Source organism: Cricetulus griseus (genome assembly GCF_003668045.3).
Source record: "Cricetulus griseus strain 17A/GY chromosome 1 unlocalized genomic scaffold, alternate assembly CriGri-PICRH-1.0 chr1_0, whole genome shotgun sequence".
In the NCBI taxonomy this organism is placed as follows: domain Eukaryota; kingdom Metazoa; phylum Chordata; class Mammalia; order Rodentia; family Cricetidae; genus Cricetulus; species Cricetulus griseus.
In genome coordinates, this window is record NW_023276806.1 from 81,485,531 (window position 1) to 81,508,306 (window position 22,776).

General features: G+C 35.1%; 1 pseudogene; it reads right to left on the reverse strand.

The window, feature by feature from the left end:
• Positions 1 to 1,095: 1,095 nt before the first annotated feature.
• Positions 1,096 to 6,171, reverse strand: LOC100774989 (annotated as a pseudogene).
• Positions 6,172 to 22,776: the final 16,605 nt, after the last annotated feature.

Here is a 22,776-nt window from a genome sequence, read left to right on the forward strand (position 1 = left end):
TGGCATAATTATTTAATCCCACAATTCAGCAGACCGAGGGAGATGTATCTCTGTGATTTCAAGGCCAAATATGGCTACATGAGACTGAATCAGTCTAAAAAAGAAACAGGTCTCATGCCTTTAATCCCAGCACTAGAGAGGTTTATAAGACAGGAGCAGGGTCTCAGAGCTCTCATTCAGACTCAGGGAATTAGTCTCTGGACACATTCAGGACAGGATTGTCTCAGCCTTGGTAGATAGAGTTCAGAGTGCTCTCTTGGCTTGGCTGAATTATTTCTCTGATCTTCAGCTTGAACCCCAATATCTGTCTCTGGGTTTATATAATTGTGATACAGCTGTGTTCATTGGGAGTAGACTACAGCTCTGCAATTAGATTAATTGTGGCTTTCTGTACTGGTCTGCATCTCTCGAAAAGAGAAGATTTCCTAATGAGTGATTAAGACTAAAATTATCAGCCGGGTGTGGGTGGCACATGCCTTTAATCCCAGCACTCGGGAGGCAGAGGCAGGTGGATCGCTGTGAGTTCAAGGCCAGCCTGGTCTCCAGAGCGAGTGCCAGGATAGGATCCAAAGCTACACAGAGAAACCCTGTCTCGAAAAACAAAAACAAAAACAAAAAAACAAAAAAGACTGCAATTATCTGTGGGTACATAGTATAACAAATTCTATTAATATAGTAGTTATATCAAATATAATATCCAAGAAGGGGATTACACATCAATTTATGAGCAGCATGGAATATTCAAAATTGGCTGTCGATATCAATAATTATATTCCTGTAGCAAAATAAGAAATGGAACAATAAAATATCTCCTAATGACAATCTTCCAAATCCATAGATCAGTGTATTACTTAGCCATCGACAGAGAAGCTTGCTCCTGCCATGTTTGGAATCTAATATAGAAATGCACAAGTGTATAATAAGGAGAGAATTAGGAAATTTGAAACATTCACTCTTGAATAGCATATCTTCACCAATCACCTATCCCCAGGCTCAGAGAAGTGTGAGGATGAGGAGAAAGGATGATTGCAAGAGAAGTGGAGATGGATGACATCCAGGAATTTTTGTCTTCCAGAAACAAAAGAAATGATGAATTTAAGAACTCTCAGAAACTTTGGAAGCATGAACAGGGTCTTCATAAATCCTAGTCAGAAGTGGTCCCAGTACTGAAAGGCAGAAGTGGACAAGAGCTCTTATCTGGAACCAAGAAGGTATTTCAAACTGAGAACTGAATTGAAAGAACAAAAATTGATTTTTTACCACTGATTTTTCTCTGTGTGTATAAACAGTGCTTAAAGGCAGGCACCATGCCCAACATTAGATACCAATGCAAAATGAACTCATTAGTATCTGTCGCTAATATTGTTTTGTTTTTGTTTCTTTTCTGGTGTTTTGTTTGTTTATTTTTTCCAAGAGAGGGTTTCTTTATGTAGCCTTCACTATCCTGGAAATTGCTTGAAGACCAGGCTGGCCTCCAACTAAAAAAGAACTGCCTACTGAATAATGGGATTAAAGGCATACATCACCATGCCTGGCATGGATATTATTTTTAATTCACAGTGGTCTTTTGCTTTTAAATTATGGTTTATTCTTTTGTGCTCTAATGGTACTTAGTGTATATATTTGTATGTGGGGCATATCTTACTTTTTTTCAAACATTACTTTTTAAAAATCTACCTGTTTCTTTTGCAAAGAGAAAAAAGGCATTGATTGCATGGATGGGAAGGTGAGGGGTATCAGGGAGGATATTTGGGAAAAGAAACAGTTATAAAATATTATGTATGAAAAAAATTACAAGGGGATTAAATTCCTTAAAAAATGAAGACTTTCTTTTTGCAAATAAATAAATGTATGATACAAAGATAAAGTAAAACAGATTATATTCTTTAAGTAAGTCTGAATGTTACTCTCTACATATTATAAATATTTCAAAATTTTTATTAATGTTTTCACTACTTCGGTCCCTCAAGTCTCAAGGAACTAGTAGAAATGAGGTAGAAAGATTGCAAGAAATAGTGGGAGGGGGAGAACACCAAGGAAACATGTTATTTTTTAGGTTTGTCTCTTGTATCCATAGATCTTTCTATGACACTTATCATGAAGGGTTGCTGGATTTTTGTCAAATCCTATTATGCATAGAGGGAGAAGATGACCATGTTGGTTTTTGTTGTTGTTGTTGTTGTCTTTTAGTCTGTTTATAAGGAGTTTTACATTTCTCAAATTATACAAGTTGAACCCTCTCTGTATATCTGAAATGAAGACTACTTAATCATGTGGATGGTTATTTTGAGGTTTCTTAGGTTCAATGTGCATGTATTTTATTGAGAATTTTTGCACCTCTGATCATAATGTAAATTGGTCTGTAATTTTTTCCCTTGTGTGCTTTTATGTGGTTGAGGCATTAGGGTAACTCTAGGCATGTAGAAAGATTAGGGTAATGTTTCTTCTGCTTTTGTTATATGGGATAATCTGAGGAATATAAGTGAAACTTGCTTTGTGTACAAGTGTGTCATCAATTTTAAAGAAAGTTCTAATAGCTGCAGAGAAGAAGTTATATCCTTTTGTGATTGGGGAAATATTATGTAAATGTCTATCAGGTCCATTTGGTACATGGCATATAAGGCAGCCATCAGTCTCATTATAGGGAAAGGGCATTTATGGTAGCCTCTCCGCCATTGCCTAGATTGTCAGCTGGTGTCATCCTTGCAGATCTCTGGAAATCTCCTTAGTGCCACATCTTTCCTCGGACCTATAATGGCTCCCTTATTATGGTAACTCTCATCGTGCTCTCCTCTATTCCTCCCCAGACTCAAACTTTCTGCTCCTCCATTTTCTCCTCTCTCATCCTACTCTTCCCCTCTCATGCTGCCAACTCCTTCTACCCTAACACCATGCTCCCAACTATCTTGTGAGATGCAGAAAATGGAATTTCCTGAAACTGAGAAGCTTCGGTAAGGCAAAGGACACAGGCAGTAAGACAAAATGAGAGCCCACAGAATGGGTAAAGATTTTCACCAACCCAACATCTGACAAAGGGCTGATATCCAAGATACACAATGAATTCATGAAACTAGCCACCAAAACTCCAATCAATAAAATCAAAAGGTGTTGTGCAGAAATAAATCATTTTCAACAGAGGAATCTAAAATGCCTGAAAGACACTTAAGAAAGTGCTCAAAAACCTTAGCCATCAGGGAAATGCAACTCAAAACAACTCTGTTGGAAGCTGACATACCATCTTACACAGGACAGAATGGCTAAAATCATAACCACCAATGACAGTCTATTCTGGAGCAGATGTGGAAAAAAAGGAACACTCCTCCTTTGCTGGTGGGAGTGCAAACTAAGACCACTTTGGAAATCGGTTTCTTCAGAAAATGGGAATTGGTCTATCTCAAGATCCAGCAATTCCACTCTTGGGCATATACCCAAAGAATGCACATTCATATAACTAGGACATATGTTTAACTATGTTCATAGCAAAGTTGTTTGAAATAGCCAGAACCTAGAAGCAACCTAGATGCCCTTCAACTCAAGAATGGATAAAGGAAAATGTGGTACATTTACACAGTGTACTACTACTCAGTGGAAAAAAACAATGGAATTCTGAAATTTGCAGGCAAATGGATGGAACTAGAAGAAATCATCCTGAGTGAGGCAGCCCAGTCACAAAAACACAAACATGGTATCTACTCACTCATATATGAATTTTAGACATAGAGCAAAGGATTACCAGCCTACAATCCACATCACCAAAGCAACTACGAAGCAAGAAGGACTCTAAGAAAAAAGTGCATGAACTCATTTTCTTATGCTTCAACTTCATTGCATTTCTCAGTGTACTCTGTAGTAGAGTTGCTGTGTTCTAGGGAAGACATATTTTCCTTGGTACTTTTGATTATGTTTTTATGCTGGTGTCTAGGTATGTGTGTTTGGGATGTATATCCTTTTAGATTCTGATATGTGGGCTTTAATTGTTGAGTAGGTGTCAGTTCCTTTGTTTTCTCTCTACTTCTTAAGAAAATGTAGTGGCTGTACATTTTCTGGTAAGGGGTGCTTCTGAGATCCTACCATTTGTAGGCATTGGTTGTTCTGGGTAAAAGGTTTTGCTTAATGTTGTGAGCTGACAGTAATAAAGAGCAACTCAAACATGTGTGAGAGATGGTGTTCAAGAGGGAGGAAAGGTAGGTTACCACCAAGATCATTTTTAACCCTGGGAATGGAGCAGAGTGTGGAAAGGGCACAACTACAAAAATCTGGCAATAAGAGTAGGGGTTTAGAATTGTAGGAATGGAGGGAGAGATCAACTCTCCTATCTGATTCCCTGGCAGATGTGGATTTTTGAAAAATTAATTACAAGATTTTATTTAAAATACAATTAAATCTATTTTCTAATTCACTATATGATTAGGTAAGGTAATTTACTTTGGGATCATTTTCACTTGACAGTATTTCATTGTTTACATGACTTTTAAAACACAGCCAAATTTAAATGTACTGTTTGATTTTTTTGCCAAAGGACAATGAGTTTTAGGGAGCTTTCAGCACAGCTCTGAAAACTGACTGCTTAGATGAAAGAAGTGCCTAAACCCTTTGAATTTTGCTCTCCAAATACTTGCTGTGTAAATGAGTAGTCCATGTATACATTTTGCCTTGTGATTCTCTCACTTACTCTTTGAAGGTAAAGCTAGCCTGGCTCCATGCAGCTGACACCACTGAACATGAGAATATGTTTCATAGATCACCTGTCTTTACATTTAGTGTAAGGGCACCACAGAAGATACCACCATTGCCCACTCAGATCCACAGATCCCCTTAAATCTTCATTTTGGTTGACTATTTATGTCTCACACTGGAGAGAGGTCTTTACTTGTCTTCTTGTGTCCTTTGTCCCGTGACATTCTGTATTTTTTAAATTCTTCCTTTATTTTTTTTAATCTCTCCCATATTCCTCTTCTTGCTGTCTTTCAAATTCATGATCTTTTTTTTATTCTCATTAGCTATTGTTACATAGGTCTGTGGTTATGTACATGGATACTTATGTATGTGTGTTTGTATACATACATATTTCTTTTTTTTCTTTTTCTTTATTAAATTAGAAAGAAACTTCTTTTACATATCAATCTAAGTTCCGTCTCCCTCTCCTCCTCCCCTGCCCCCATCATCGACTCCCTATCCCAACCCCTTTCTGCTCCCCAGGGAAAGTGTGGCCTTCCCTGGGGGAATCTTTAAATTCTGTCATATCATTTGGAGCAAGGCCAAGACCCTCCCCAATGTGTCCACCTCCTTGTGAACTTCCTTCCACTACTCCTTGTCTGTATTGGTGAGCCGTTCTGGGTTCAGATTCCACAGAGGACATCAGCATCAGCGACATTCACACCACTCTGGAGACACAGGTACACGGGAGTCAACTTGCTCCGCTATGACCCAGATGTGGCAGCTTAGCAGGTGAACACCCAGTATTTCTCCCATCAGGTAGCAGAACAAAGGTGAATCCAGGTTGTAACCGCTTCTGAGAACTCGGTTTTGGGGAAAGCCACTGAGTTTCCAAGCCACATAGGTCAATATATCCACTGTGTTTAAAACAATAAGCAGCTTGCAGTTTGAACTGGACTGCACAACTTTGAGAATGATAACCTTGAAAATATTCTCATTTCACTGTACCAGATTAAGTCAGATCTCTTCTATCTTTTCTTTGTTTGTTTGTTTTTTTTTTGGAGACAGAGTTTCTCTGTGGCTTTGGGGCCTGTCCTGGAACTAGCTCTTGTAGACCAGGGTGGTCTGGAACTCACAGAGATCCGCCTGCTTCTACCTCCCAAGTGCTGAGATTAAAGGCGGGCGCCACCAATGCCCGGCTGGTCTCTTCTATCTTGATGACCACTCGCGCTGTGCTAATGACCAGCTTGGAATTTGTATTTACACTATAATCTTTGTCAGAGACGATTTTGGATGTTCTAAGGAAAAGATTACAATGCTGGAATCCATGATCTCTCCCTTGAGCTTGTCTTCCATCGCATCAAAAGGGGCAATCTCATCTGCCAAGTCCTTCATTAGGATACTGATGGCTCAAGCCATGCAAACAGCACTAACCCAACAACCATAATTTTGTTCTGAATGGGCCTGTTCTTTCTTGAGTAAATTCACAATCAGCTGGTCCTTAAGAGCTGTCATCTTGGACTTTGAACTTTCTGGGACCTTGATTCTCTCCTGGAGGAACTGCTAGAAATTTGTTCTATCTTCTACAGGGTGGGTGTAATCAAGGGTGAACTTCAAAACCTGCTTGGATTTTTTTTTATGTCCCCCTAAGGTTTTCCATCGGTGCCATGGTGGGAAAGGAGCAAGACAACTCTTTATTATCTTGTGAATACTCTGACGTTAATGTGAAACTTAGTAAAATGCTCATTATCCATTTTTTCAAATACTTAATCATAGGATAAATGCTGTGTTTATTTATGAGAGTTATTAAAGTAACCACATTGAAACTATATTGAAAATGTAAAATTTTCTAAAGCAAATTTTTTTACACATTAATTCGGTGAAGTTAAAGAACATTAAAACATGCCAATATTCTCAAAATTCATGAGTGAGTAACTGCTTTGCCACAACTATACCCACTTATCATTATGTGAGTGCTAAAGAGCTCCTATTATCTAAAAGACAGTTCATGGATATAGCAGTACATAGGCAACATAAAGATTTCTCAGGTATTGTGTATAAGCACAATTACAGTTTTAGAGACTCTGTACTATAGCCATGGTGAGCATTGAACTTACTATTTATAGAACAAGTTGGCCTTAAATTCATAGCAATCCTTTTATCCAGTCTTCTTAGTGTTAAGATTATAGACATATGCCACAACATTCAATAATAACTAAATTTTCTTTTTCACTTTTCAAAGGACAATCATGGTTATCATTTTGTCAAGCAGACTTGCCCAGCATCCCTTGATAACCAAAGTTGCTCTGTGTTCTTCAGCATAGCACTTTCCCAATAAGCTCAATTCATTTTCCCTCTGACATTTTTGTTTGTTTGTTTTGCTGTGTTTTCTGGAAAGGCCTGGTAAATCTGTAATCTGATTTCAACTCTCAACTCCAGTCAATTAGATTTCTCTATAAATAGGAGTCCAGGAGTTGTAAATGTTGGGATTTACCTCATTCTTTGCCAGACATTATTTTCTCCAATAACTTCAGGAAGCTTTCAATCTACAAGTCTATTTTGTTGATCTTCATATGTGGTCCCTAAATTCATTGCATTGTTTCCTGAATGTCCTCACAATTAATTTAAGAGGGAATGGTTTCTACTGTCTTCAACAAGCATTCAGATAATACATGGACTTGCCACAGAGTATAGACCACATGAAACTTGTAAGATTTAATAAAATACTTTGAAGTCATACAGTGTCATATAAAGCTAACAGTGTGACTCAACAGCACTCAAATATAAGTCTTCACAAATATAGAGTGTGTTTATAACTGGAAAACCAATTACTGTGTTCTTTCCAGGAGATGACCTCCTCTCCTGTTCCCAGCTTCCCTAAATTGCCTATACTTCTTTGTGTAATGTTGAGGCTTCATGGACATTTATCCTGTCAACATTGTCATACACTGGTTTTGTCCACTGCCAAAGGGTCAACCCTGACAACATAAATCACATGAGTAAGTCTACATAGATTGAACAGGTTAAATTAAAATTTTATGTATAATTTTAATTCTCCAAATATTATATTTGATAACAATTAGTGAAAGGACACTGTTTGAAGAAGAGTGGGAAGGGTTGGAAGAAGGAGAGAAAAGGGAGACATGTAACTATATGATCTTGAAAATCAAATAAAAAACAGAAACTTCATAAAAAAGCTGACTTGGAGCCTTTGACTTGGTTGTCCAGTTTGGTGTATTACAAAATTAACTTACGATGAGGCTTCTGACTTTCTTTTTCCTCAGATTTCTAAAAGTTAAATCTTACTTTGCTATATCTCTACTATCAGTATTCACAGTTCTGAGTTGAACTATGTAGTCCCAAATTCTAGTGTTAGTATTGTCTGCCAGGGATTGACCAGAAAATTTTGGTCTATTAATTGAGAAAGCCAATAAGATCATCCCAGAGATGATGGTCTTCTTACACCTAGATCTCCAATATTCATTGTCTAGAACTATAAAAAGATGTGTTTTGTTGTTAAAACACCCACTTTGTAGTAATTTGGCATAACTACCTAGCCAAACTCACAAGTGAACATGTCAACAATGATGAGGCTTCATTCTATGAGCACATTTATACAGTTTGATTCAACTTGACATCCAAAAATTTCTTTCTATGACTTGGTTAACATAGGATCCTATTTTTATGACAAAACATAGCAGTCAATCTGGTTTACATGGGTAAAAACTATCACTGAGACTAAGAAATTGTGATTCACAGAGAAGGTAACAAAATTAGATAATGATGTTTCTTTAGTGCTTTAAGTAAATATAGTAGATGCCTACTCTTGTACACAATTATATTTTCTCTAATCTTTAGATGAATGAGGGTTAACACTTTTCTTACCTTTAATTTTGTAGTTATGCAATAAATGCTTCTATGGAGTTTTAAGTTAGTTAGAGAAAAGTAATGATTTCCTATTTTCATAGGAAGTCATTTAACATTGAAAGTAAGTATTATAGGTACAGGTTTTGTGTGAATCTCTGATTTCCTATCCCTACTATATTTTTTTTCATGAGATTAGCTGTAATTATTCACAAAGTATACAATTGTTTTCTCAAGTTAAGTTTTACTTTTTGCTTCATCCACAGAATGATTAAGCTATCAATCAAAGATTTTTAAGAAAATTTCTTTCCTCTTCAAAGAAGAGGATTCCTTTTCATATAAGTTATTAATTCTAAAATTTAAGTATCAACTATGACAATTTTTTCCAATTTATTCACCTGCTTTAACACTATATATATATATATATATATATATATATATATATATATATATATCTGCACCATAGGGGAACTTTCATCTCAGAATTTTATTCTAACAGATTTTCCTACATACCAATGGTGTGCTAAACATCAGAATTTCTCTGCTTTATATGTGCAATTCATTGCTGTTCAGTAAATCATTTTGATAAACATTTGATTGTTTTTTATTGTTCTTGGCTCCTAGTTAACTTGCTGCTAAGAAATTTGTTGGTAAATTTTTATGTGAACAGATCTTTTTCATTTCTCTTGGGTATATTTTTAGATGCAGAATTCTTGGATCATAGTCCAACTCAATGTCACACAGCTTGAAAAATGTGAAACTAATTCCCAGCAGGGCTCTCTTGTTTGCTCTCACCTGCAGCTTCCAATTACATTACTTATAATGGGTACTATCATAGTGAATAAGAGACCCTGACATTTTGCTTAATTTGTTTTTGTTTTACAAATATATTTTCTTATTTTTAAATACTTACATCTCATTTTTAGAGGACTTATTTCCTTAATCAAAAAAGACAATAGGGATCTTTCAAAAAGTGAGTACACTCAGCTAGACCTCTGAGTTATTGGGTTTCAGAATTTCTGATTCTATGTCTGCTTGTTTTTGCCTTGAAAATAGTTAAATTTTGTCTACTATCTTTAACTAATAATTGACAAGATCTTATTTTTATTTAATTAGCAAGTTTATGGGGTAATTATTATTTGATTTTTAAATTTTCCACTAACCATCTAAGCCTGAAACAACTTCTTCTTGGACAAGACCTATGGGCCTTTTTACATAGATTAATCCAGACAAAAGTGTTTTATGAGGATGTTTGAAATATAGTTTTGTCTGTCTTGTCGAATTATTTTTTCTGTTTATTATTTTTCAGATTATATTGATTAAGTGAATTTAGAAAGATAATATAGTTAGGGTATGATTTTCTCACTTCTATTGAAATACAATCTGAAGAATTCATAAGGGTTCTCATTTAATAATAAATAGCATTAATCAGAGAATGTATGTGATTTATGTTTTATAATAGGAAAGGTTATTTATTATTTGTCATTTTTGTATTGTTCTGTTTATGTAGTTGCATAATTTCACATAAATTAATGCACATGGGAGCCTAGAATAAATTGTTGTAGTTTATTTTTCTCTCCAAAGAAAGCAATAATATCCTCTTCATTATGATTCTGGTTACTGTGGAGACTGACGGTGAAGTGTCACCCAGAGCCTCATGTCTTACCACTCTTGGTCTCTAGCTGGTACAGCTCTGTCTATAATGTTACACAACTTCAGGTGGTCTAACTCAGTTGCTCACAGATTTTGAGGTTTTAGAGCCCATCCCCACATACTGCCTTACCTTATTCTGTCTATATTCAAGTGAAATGTGATCAGCCATCTTCCAGTTCTGGCCATCATGTCACATCTTCCTTCTGTCAAAATGAACTCTTTCATCATTTAAGTTGCTATTAGTCATGGGATATTATCATATCTCACAAAAAATTAATCTATCATTATGTGTTGCATTATAAATAACAAATATCCCTCCATCCTCCAAAGCTATGGCTAGGATATAAAAAGCTTTGCCTGATGGATTATGAATTCCTTTATATATTATATATGAACACTGACTACCTGAACTGTAAAAACATTTTCATTATATTGTTGAATATAAAATAAAATTACCCAGAGCACCTAAAGTCAAAAGAATAAAATGAAATGACATGGTGCTTTGAATGTGAAAATAATGAAGATATCTAGAATAATTAGATTTGTCAGCATTTCAAAACAGCTATTTTGAAAATAGAAGAGACCTTGGGCACTAGTTCATCTGGATGTTAATGGATATGGTCCGTTGAAAGGGGAATTAGTGTGTTTTTGCAGCTAATTAAAGCACGGTTGTTAAATACCACATCTGTTGTTAATAAAGCATATGGTTTCTAGACTTAATCTTGCACATATCAGGCATATTTAAATACTATATTTTACTATTTGTATCAATGATGATTTTTATCTATTTTTGTTTCATTTTACTTCAGTATCTGGTGTTAATATTTTAAGCATGAATCTTTGGCATGCTTTAGGAGAACATTTTTACTAGGTTATAGTTTGTGTTATTAAAATTCTCATTATATTTGAACCTTAAATTAAAACAGATGAAACTAACGGGCATTATAGCAATTCAAAAATCTCTCACGATGGCAAACAGATTCCATGGGATAATGTGTGGAAGTATGTTAAATAAAAGCATGATAAGTGTTATTTATGACATTTTTATCAAGAACTTTGCATTTTACATGAATTTCACTTTGCAGTCACATATAAAAACAATGAGCAATGTGAGCCAGTATATGAAACACTTACACTTTCTTTTGTAATATATTCATTTTATTAGATGTTTTGTGGAGAATTTTAACTGAAATTATATTATTTGGAACAAAAAATGTGTTTAGGCTCAACTAGAATTATCTGTAATTGTTAGAGAGTAATTTGTCTTATTTTCTGTCTGCAACCAAGTAAGGCAAAACAGAAAGGAAATAACAGTACTGTACTTGACCTCTTTTCACATCTAATTTGAGAGTATTGTTTCTGTGGAGATAACAGTCTCCATGGTTACTAGTTACAGATTTTCCATGTTCGTTAACAATGATAGAAACACCCATAGGGCCCTCATTTGCATCTGTCCTATGATACTGCACTCAGGAAAAAGAATTTTGGAGTAGATGAAGTGCTCTGTAATGCCTGCAACATCAGTGGTTATAAATGTGAACATGTGGCTGTTTATCCAACTAGAGACACTGCATCTGAATGGTAATTTGTCATAGTGAATGTTAGTGAGTTGAATTGAAAACTAGTGTCTGAACAAATCAATATCACTGTTCTGTTCAAAGAATATGGAGATAAATTTCCCAACTGGAGGATCCATCTTGCTTGTGAATGTCAGAAAATGTCATAGTGTGAATCAAAAACTGAAATGTCACTTAAAGTCATCAAGTGGTAAAATACAAGTAAATATTTTTACAGTAATAATTCTGGCTAAAATAATTGCAATTTTCTGTCTTGATATTAATTTTGAAACAGAAAATCCAGAAAGAGATTAAAAAGTAAGCATTAACTATTAAATATTTTACCATTGATTTATCCAGCTAGTATTTTTCTGAAAGGAAATAACGAATTCTATTTATTATATAGTTTAGATAATATATAAATAAAGAAATATGACATTGTAGGATGCTGGAACTCAAAATTCAAGGATTTTTTCTAGGGTCATGAAATATTTGTTCTATCATAGTGATTGACACATGTATAAAATATATTAATTCTCTCACATTATATATTAAATTATGGAACTTTGAACATTTGTCATTAAATTATTAGAAGCCAAAATTATTCAGCTTTAATGTTTTCCTTTTGATGACATTTTAGTCATTCCAACTTGAATGCTGATGCTAACTGTAGTAAAAAAGCAATTCACAGAAACAAACTAAGCAGACGATGGCAGCAATCCTCAGGGTTGTTGGTGTTTGTTTGAGATTTACTCTCTGTTCTGTTTAAAAGAGTATTTGTCACATAATTAAAATTTGTTTTGCTACCACAACTTCACTACTTTAATCCCAAATATCGATACAGTTTTGTTTGTTGATGCCTTTAAAATTTTGTCATATTTTAATGTATACTTGTTTAACATTTAATAGTGTTTAAAGTCCATTTTAATAAATATTCTAATTTTAATACTGCAAATATATAAATTAATAGGAGAAACTAGCAAATCAATTGAATATCTGGGAACAGCCATTGTATTATCTCATAGTACAACACAATAATAGTTATTATCAGACCATTTGTGCTGGCTGATGCATTTGTCAAATACAAACACTTGGTGGGTAGTAGTAAGAGAGGCAGGAGTTCATGATCATCTGTTCAATGCAAGGTAAACCAGCCTAAGCTATGGAGAATAAATGACCCAAACTCAGAGTTCTAAAGAAATAACTTAACCATATGAGAGAAATCGTTCAACTGATCAAGGCAATTGTAGACAAGTTTGTTGATCTGAGCTCATGAAATGATATATATCATAGGAGAGGAGCTATCCCTGCAAATTTTTCTCTGACTTCCACATGCATGCTGTGGCATGTGAATCCACACACAAGTGTGCACAGATACACAAATACATGTACTAAGCTAAATTTCACCAACAATTAAAGTGCTTATTAAATTTAAATTTATCTTCCATTACATCTGTATAAAAATGTATATTGGATGTCAAAATATATTATGTATACTGTTAAAAATAATTAAAATTTTTTGCATGTCTTTGGAATATACTGTTTTTTTTGTTCCCCTTAAAAATGTAGTCTCACATCAGAAACCTTTTTCTAGCTAATAAAATGATGAAATTCTATTTAGTAAATAAGGAATGTGTATAAGGGCAAGTTTGTTCACATATGTGTGTGGGGGAGTGAATCTGTATTGGGAGTGTTATGTGAGTATGTATATGTACTGTGTGTATGATGATGTGTGTGTGTGTGTGTGTGTGTGTGTGTGTGTGTGTGTGTGTGTGTTTGTGTGTGTGTAACAACAATTCAAGTAAGTTGCCAGAGGCTATGTATTTCAGAGAAAGCCCAAGGAGTAGAGTAACCTCAGGCAGTTGGAGGGGCCAAGAACACTGTAAAGCAGAGTATAAAAAAAAATCTGCAGAAAGTTTTTGTCTTCCATATGGCAGGAAAATTGTAGATATTCAAGATTTCATTTTTCTTAGTGGGTAAAACTTACATGTGAACAATAATATTAGTTTCCCAACTTCCAAATATTTCGTTCATGCCTTTTTCCCATTCTAATGTTTATAGGCACCAGCAAAATTCGGTCAGTTGGAGCTATAATGATCATATGGTTGTAATGCAGTCATTGACTTACTTACTCATGCAGCAAATATTTGATTGTGTGCTAGACAATGCACCAGGCACCAGGTGCAAGACCAGGGATAAAACAAACAACACCGACCTTCACAGTGACTGAATAGTACTCTACAGAACAAATACATTTTAAAGTTTTCTGTGTGAGCCTAAGGATCAAAGAGAGAAATTATTGTATAGCTATAAGAGGAAAAGATTCATTGCAGTTACATAGAACAATTCCTTTATTAATTTGTTCATTGATAGTAACAGATTCAAGCCACTATGCTGTAATTCCATTACCATTAATAATTGTCTCATGTAAAGAATATTCTCAATAAACTTTGGACACTAATGTCTTTATAAAGTATGATGTGATCCGTCATGAGATTGAAGCCAGTGAAGACTCTGGAGAGAAAAGATATGAAGATAACTTCTGATGCATATGACTACACCTATAGGAGAGGAAGAAGGAAAAGTGGAGCTAACAAATCCAGAGGAAAGGAAGTGAAAGAAAAGCAATCATGGTAACAGACCAGCCTTACTGCTAGTTAACATTGTTCACATCTCAGCAAACAAGTTACCAAAAGTGCTTTTCTTCTCTGCATTTAGCAGGAAATGGCATTCTGCTCATTCAATTTATGTGTACTTTTGAAAAGTTAAGGAAGCTTTACTTGGTATTTTAACATAATTTTAAACAAATTTTACTGACTTTATTTGTTGGTACTCAGGCACTTGAATCACTCCCATCTCAGATACTGCTGCAAAAACTGTTTCTGAGCTCAACTGTCTCTGTTTGAATTGGCCACCAGCCTAGGTACTTCTACTTTTCTACCCTTATTACTCTCAGAATACCCATCTATTATGCTCTAAGCCAGAGGTTTAGGGCATTATTCTTAGATGTTTCAACTATAAAATCCTCTTCTAAATGATGCCCATGACCATTCAGTCTTTCAAGCAATACAACTAAGATCTTATATTGTATTTATGAACAGGATTATTTACCAAATTGAGGCTCATTTTTATATGATTTATTCTAATTACTTTCTGCATTGGCCTCTCTCATCTCTCTCACATGCCTATTACCTTGCCTTCTACTTCCAAGTCTCTTTTGTGAATAAATATCTTTTTGTGAGGAATATATTTTGTGATTACTGACTTTACTCATGGCCTTCCTGATAACATTTTATGTGAAATTATTCATTGGATTCTGGTGGGCTTACTTTTGAATGGACAGCTGCCAGTTTAAATTGAAGTTTATCATCTAGGCTGACAATTGCCCCTCCAAGATCAAAAGAAAATCTAACAAAATCCCCAAAGCAGCCTTCTTTTGACTTGTTCAAGGTTGCTCAAGAGATTCCCAAACATTACAGTCTATTGTTGAGACTGTTTCTCATAAGAGATGGAAGGCAAATCCCTACTGCTGTACACACCAAAACCTTAAAGGGAAATACCCAGAAGTCTATAAGTTAATACTGAGTTAAAAACATTTTCACTGACGAGTAGCTTTCCTGGTACCAGAAGTTGCCATACAATCTTCTAAAGCATGGGAGAAGTTGAGAGTTCTGCTCAGCTATGAAGACTATGAACCCCAACAACCAGCACAGAGGGTTCAGTAGTGGCCCAAATAACTTGGTTCTAATGAACAGTTTTCTAATTTGACTTAACACCTATTCAGTGAGAGATTAACAGCCCACTACCTAGTAAATATGAAGTCATGAATCTTGGAAATTAACCTAAAACTTCTATTTCACTGAGACAGTGTTCATCCCTAACAACATTTTAACTATTAGTTCTTTTTTCTTTCTTTTTAATATTTTGAGACAGGGTTTCTCTGTGTAGCTTTGGAGCCTATCCTGGTACTCGGTCTGGAGACCAGGCTGGCCTCAAACTCTCAGAGATCTGCCTGCCTCTGCCTCCCAAGGGCTGGGGTTAAAGGCATGTGCCACCAACCCCTGGCCTATTAGTTCTAATACACAGATAAATGTAGTCCCGACTCTTCATCAAGAAAACTTCTCTTAACAAATGGGAACCCATGTAGAAAATTTAAGCCAATCACAAGACAGGGAATGGGCTCCAACAATCTAGCCTATGCACCAGGGAACAGATCCTGCTCTTATTGCGAGGGTCTCCTTAGATAATACAAAATTCACAACTGTCTCCAACATATGGGGAGGTGGTTCAGTCTCATGGAGCTGTCAGTCCAAAGTTCATGAGTTTCCACAGGCATGGTTCAGCTGTCTCTGTAGATCTGTCCATCATGATCTTGATCTTCATTGCTCTTGTATTCCCTCCTCTCTCTCTCTCCAACTGGATTCCTAGAGTTTAGCCTGGTGCTTGGTTGTGAATCTCTGCATCAGTTTCTATCAGTTACAGGATAAAATCTCTATGATGATAGTGGGGCATTTTTTAAATAAAAAGAATTTGAGTATATATATATATATATATACATATATATATATATATGCAAGCTATTATTATATTAAAATATGATAGTCCTAGCATTTACAGATATGTTAATAATGGAAATTTTACTTATATACATTAATTTTATTTATTTAAAATTTATGATATTAATTATTCAATATTAATATAATTTTCAATTAAGTTGCTGTTATGTTTTTGAAAGCATCTATAGATACAATATTCTATGCTACAAACAAATAGCTTCGAGCCTTAGATATGATAAATTTTGTAATCAAAATACCTTTTTTATAATAAAAAAGCAAGACCTTTGTGATGATCTGTCCTGACAGGTCCCTCAGCCATTTAGTTCCAAACAAACACACAGAAGCTTATATTGACTTCAAACTGTTAGACCTATGGCTCAGGATTTTTATTGGCTAGCTCTCTCTTAATTATTAACCCATTTCTATTAAATTAAACATTTGCCACAAGGTTGTGTCTTACTGATTTCCTCCTTTGGCAGCTACATGGCATCTCTTTCTGGCAACCCTCCACATTCCTCTTCCCCGTATTCTCCTAGTCTGTCTATACTTCCTGCTTGATTACTGGCCAATTACATTTACTCATCAATCAATAAGAGAAACATATGTTCACAGCACATAGAAGGACATCCCTCTTTACCTTTGTGTAGTCAAAAAGCAAAAGAGCTTTCTATTTAACAAAACAGTGTATAAGATGCATTAAGTAACCAATTATTTATACCTGGATGGACAGTGGACAAAGAATAAATGTCTTAAAAGTAAAACTGTGCTGATATCATGATGTTGTTTATTAAATTTAACATTTTCTAATATATTCAGTTATAATAAGGGAAAAATCAAGTGTCCTTTTGCTTATATTATAAAAAATACATTTTTCTTGGTAAATAATAAATTTAAACATTAGCAAATATGTAATTCTGTTCATTTTTGAAAACTTTATCCATATGATTATATGTGAATGAGTGTTTTATCTGCATGAGAACCTTTACCATTGTACCAGTGGAGGCCAGGAAGAGATTATTGAATTCCTGATACTGGATTTACAGACAGTTGTGATTTTCCAGGTAGATGTTGGGAGTTGAACCCAGGTCATCTGGAAAATCCGTCAGTGCCCTTATTCTCTAAAGTATCAATCTGTACCTTATATTGGAGTTTTATAAACATACTGTTTAAAATATCTTAAATTGTTAAAATCATTTTCTTCAGTCTACTATAATTTAGTTTAGACCTAGCATTTATGTCTAAATAATTAATGCTATTCCATGCTATTCCAATGCTTGTGCATCTAATTTATCAGTTTCTTTCAATTTAGCAATTTAAACAATATATATATATATATATATATATATATATATATATATATATTTCCCTGTCCCTTAGATTCTCCCAGATCCTCCCAAACCCTACCCCACCAGAGAAAGTGGGTAGAAAACCATACCCATAGCCAAGAATATATTTGCAAATCACTAATTGCTGTGAGAGTGAAAACCAGTTTGGTTCAGTGGAGTGACACGGTATGTATCAACCGCACACCAGGGCAAGTCGCAAGCTCAGGAGTAGCTGCCAAATACAAATATGAGTTTATGAATCAAACTGAGAGGGCTGAGCAGAGGCCATAACAGGTTGCTCAGTCTTCTCACAAAGATCAGGCTGCAATTTCACTTTCCTGAGACTAAGAAAGCAGGTTCTGAAAGAGCCATGAACAAATGGGAATTAATCACTGGTGCCCCTGACCACAGGGACAAGGGAGAAAGGATGGATGTAACATAAATTAATGAATGACTCAGAGACTGATATTAGGGTTCAAACTTGAAGCAGAATATCAGAAAAACAAAGCAGCCAGCCACTAGCTCACACTTTCAGCTCAGGCTGAAAGTGAGGATCCATGCACATGCTCTTCACCAAGTATCAAAGTGCTGCCTCTCCTCAGTGTCACTGGAGAACAAATACCTCATACTGAGCTCTTGCTTCTGTCTTATATACTTCCCTAATTTGGGGATTAAAGGTGTGAGTTACAATTTTTTTTTAGACTGATTGGATCTTGTGTAGATATGTGTGGCCACTTAATTCTGAGTCCTAGGATTAAAGGTGTGTACCAACACCTCCTAGTTTCTGGCTGCTGGGATAAAAGGTGTTTACTTGGCTTCTAAGGCTTGTGAGTGGCTTTGCTTTTCTGAATCCTCAGTCAAGCTTCAATAAATCATAAATAATGTATCACTACAGATATACTGAACCCAGGCCACAGAGTCAGGCCCACAGTCAGTACATACTAGGCCAGCCAGCTTCTACATAAGCTAATGGACAAAGCCTTGAACTTGTCTAGGCCTGCCCCCAAATGGAAAACTGTAGCCCTGACCAACTCCTAACTAGCCCTAGCCAATTGGTGTATTAATATGATTGGCACTTGCTTAAGCCAATTACAGATAAAATGACCTAACTGGCTCAAGACTTCCCCTTATTTATGCTTAAAGGGAGTCTGTGAGCTCCTCTACAGGTCATTGCCATCAAGCCTTTGTATATGATGTTTTGCCCCAGGCATGCTACAGTAACAAATGATCTTGCTGATTGAGTACTGAATGATGTCTTTTGTGGGACTTCCCTGGGACCCTAACAAAAACTAGCTTTTCTCTTAGTATATTTATGTTAATATATACACTGCCTTTCCTGGCTAACAAAATTAAACATTGAAAAAATCAAGACACTGAGAAACTGTTGATAATTTCTAAACTGGGGATCAAGACATTTTCACCATTTTTTTAAATATATAAGCAATGTTGCTTGGGCATAAGCAATTGTTTTGATGAATCCATCTTAAAAAGTAAAAATCAACTTAACAAGATTTTTATTCTCCAAACAGTTCTTTTTTTCTTAGGTATTTGCAGTTTTCTCTGTGAAAACTGTAACTACTATAAATGTGAAAAAGTTTCTCTGTCACACAGGGTGAGCTGCTGTCATTACTGGCAACAGTAAATTCTTCTAATTTCATGACAACCAAAAGATTTTCACCAATTTTGACTGTTATAAAATTTGAAGACATGTTTTCATTCTGTAGCAATGCTATTCACTTTTAAAATATCCAGGTCGGTTCTTTTGTAACCATTTTTCTTATGACACTGTATAGTCTACTCTATTTCAATAGCAAATACTTCTCTTTTCTCTAAAAGCTTCCAAGTAGGCTTTGCTTTGCTGTCACATATGGTCTTACCCTGCTCCATCACACCCATAAACCTTTTTTCTTGGTCTCTCCATCACTCTCCACTCTAGTCTGAATCTACATACTCATTTGCAAGAATGCAAGCTTTTCAAGATGTACTCTCTATTCCCTTTAGCAGTGGATATGCTAACAAAAGTGACCTTGCAACAGGAAGCACAATGAAAGATTATCGTAGGTAAAATTGATTACAGAGTGTTAATTGTAGGTACAGTGAATACTACTGGCAAATTTGCAGTGAAATAAGAAAGTATGTGGTTCTGAAAATAAACAAATACAAGTATAAGAGCCACAGCAGATTTGAAAATTCACAAAGTAAATTAATGTTTAGTGATTTGAAAGAAAACCCAGCTTCTTTAGAAATTTCACACCTAGACTTAAAATAAACTTAAATAGAAACTTTGTGTAGATCATATTTTAGTCCTCAGTTAGGTAGAAAAAAATTTAGAAGTGCTCAGTACTTGCATGTAAGTCATCCTACAGGAGACAAATCTTTTTGTTTTGTTCCTATTAGTTTCTAGTGTTGTGTTTCAAAGTTTATCCAGCAAGAGTTGAGCCATGTATTTTTGAAAAGTATATTCTTCCCTGCTAAGGAAAGACATCAGACATTTAGCTGTTCAGTCCAATGAGTGAAGGTAGTGTTGAATGGTAATGGCAGAGATCATGACCAATAACAATACAAACAATAAAAATTTAATCAGTTTAGCCTAGTCACATTTTATTACAGCCAAACAACTTTCACTTAATAGCAAGGTGGAAGATTATTTTTTAAAATACCTTTTTACATTTCTCATTCAACATCAAAGAGATGGGGAAAGATAGGGAGACCATAGTGTTCTATCCCCATATCTTATCTTTTGTGAGGCATTAGTAGTATATATTTCATGGTATAGATGAAAAATAGTTGAAAAAAATTATACCTTACAAATATTTTAAAGACTTGCATAATTACTATGAATTACCCTATTTTTAGAAATTATTCAAATGGATTTTTGTTGGGCTGTACACTTTCTGGTTAAATATGATTTGAAATTATATACCCAACTGTTTGAATTAATTCATGAATAAAATTTATATTATGACAAGAAAATTATAACAGAAATTAAAAGACTATAACCCATACATTTGACCATGTTTATGTTCTCAGAGACATTATAAGGATCATTGAGGATGTGATTTTTAAGGCACAACTGAATCTTCATGCTTCTGCACTTGTACAGATAAAGTATATCATAACAGGGACTTAACAGCAACTTAATCAATGACCAGATAAATGTAGAATATATGTAGTTAGAAAATAAAAGCTTTATAAAAGCCATCATTTACTCATTAAAAAACAGTTTCTCTGATGTTAAATTCCATTTCACTGTAAACAGCATTATTGAACACAGATTAACTTCAATATAGAAAGGAGATCACTAGGGCATTAAATTGTACAGTCATTCAGCTTGTACACTTAACTTGGCTTCATATTTGTTTAGACCAGATTAAAGATTTAGTCCTATCAAAATGGCTTGTACCATTCAGCAGTGAGTTATTTGTTTATCTTTATTACTATTTTATTTTCTCTAACTTTTGATTGGTTATTTCATAATTTAAATATTGTATTTTGCCATATTGATGTCCCTTTTTCATCTTATTTAAGACTTACTCCACTCCCTACTCTAAATTTTCTGTGTAGTTTTAAAAGAACACATCAATCCCAGTAGTTTTGATGCACATTCTGTTAGATGTATTGACTTCCTGTGGAGTAAGGCCTACTTAAAAAAAAATGATTCTCCTTTTCCACAAAGCTTCCCTTTTCTAAAGAGAGATGGAGGAGGAGTGGATTGTGGTTGTTAGGGGAGGAGAGGCTGAGGGGAAAGGAAGGAAGGTAAAATTCAGTCCAGGTGTATAAACAAGAATATAAATAAGCAAACAAATAGAAAAGAGGATAACGATTGCCAGTTGCATCACAGCTATAGGGGGGACTTCATGCCCATTATCCCTCTCCTTGCTGGAATTTTGTCTGGCTTGTGTAACACAAATTACAAAAACCCAGAGACAGGTATCAGGGTTCAAGCTGAAGATCAGAAAAGCAAAGCAGTCAAGACACTAGCTCTTACCTCTACCTCAAGCTGAAATGGCTGGCCTTGCTTCCATGAATCTCCAAAGGCAATGTAGATTGCACTGCTCTCCACCAAGCCTCAGACTGCAATCCCTGAGTTTCTGTCTCCTCCTGCCTTATATTCCTTTTCCTGCACAGCCATATCACTCCTGTCTCACCTCCCTAATTCTGGGGTTAAAGGCATATGATTCGAAGTGCAAGGATTAAAGGCATGAGCCCTGTTATTTTGGGCTGATTGATTCTTATGTATCCCTAGGTAGCATTGAACTCAGAGAGATCCATCTGACTGTCTCCAGAATCCTGGGATTAATGGTGTGTACCAGCACTGCCTGGCTCTATGGCTGTAGCTAGCTTTGCATTTTGATCCCCAGTGACTTTATTAAATAATAAAAAAGTATATCACCACAGGTTTGAACTCCCCGGGTATTCTACAAACTGATAGAATACTTGTACATTTCTATGATGAATTTTCTGTTGTGTCTGTAAAACATTTACTGATAAGCATCCACTTCCCCTTACTTATAATGTATTTCTCTCCTTATCTACTGTTATCCCTGAGTCTTGAGAGAAGGGATTATGACACAGATATCCCATTCAGAGCTAAATATTCTGTAGTCTTTTATTTGTTTCACACTGACCAGTTTCATGAATCTGTGTTAATCACAATTTACATAAATAACATGTAAAATAAGATTGTTTCTGATGTAAATAATCCTTTCTCTCAGTAGCCCTACTGTATACAGACAATAAGAGGGCTGAGAAAGAAATCAGAAAATATCACCATTTACATTAGCCACAAACAACATAAAATATCTTGGGATAACTCTAACCAAACAAGTGAAAGACCTGTATAGAAAGAACTTGGAGTCTTTAAAGAAAGAAATTAAAGAAGATGCCAGAAAATGGAAGGATCTCCCATGTTTTAGGATAGGTAGGATCAACATAGTAAAAATGGCAGTCTTGCCAAAAGCAATCTACAGATTCAATGCAGTCCCCACCAAAATACTAGCAGAATTCTTCATAGACCTGGAAAGAACAATATTCAACTGTATATGGAGAAACAGAAGATTCAGGATAGCCAAAATAAAGGAACTTCCAGAAACATCACCATCTCTGACTACAAGCTCTATTATGGAGCTATAGTCCTGAAAACAGCTTGGTATTGGCACAAAAAAA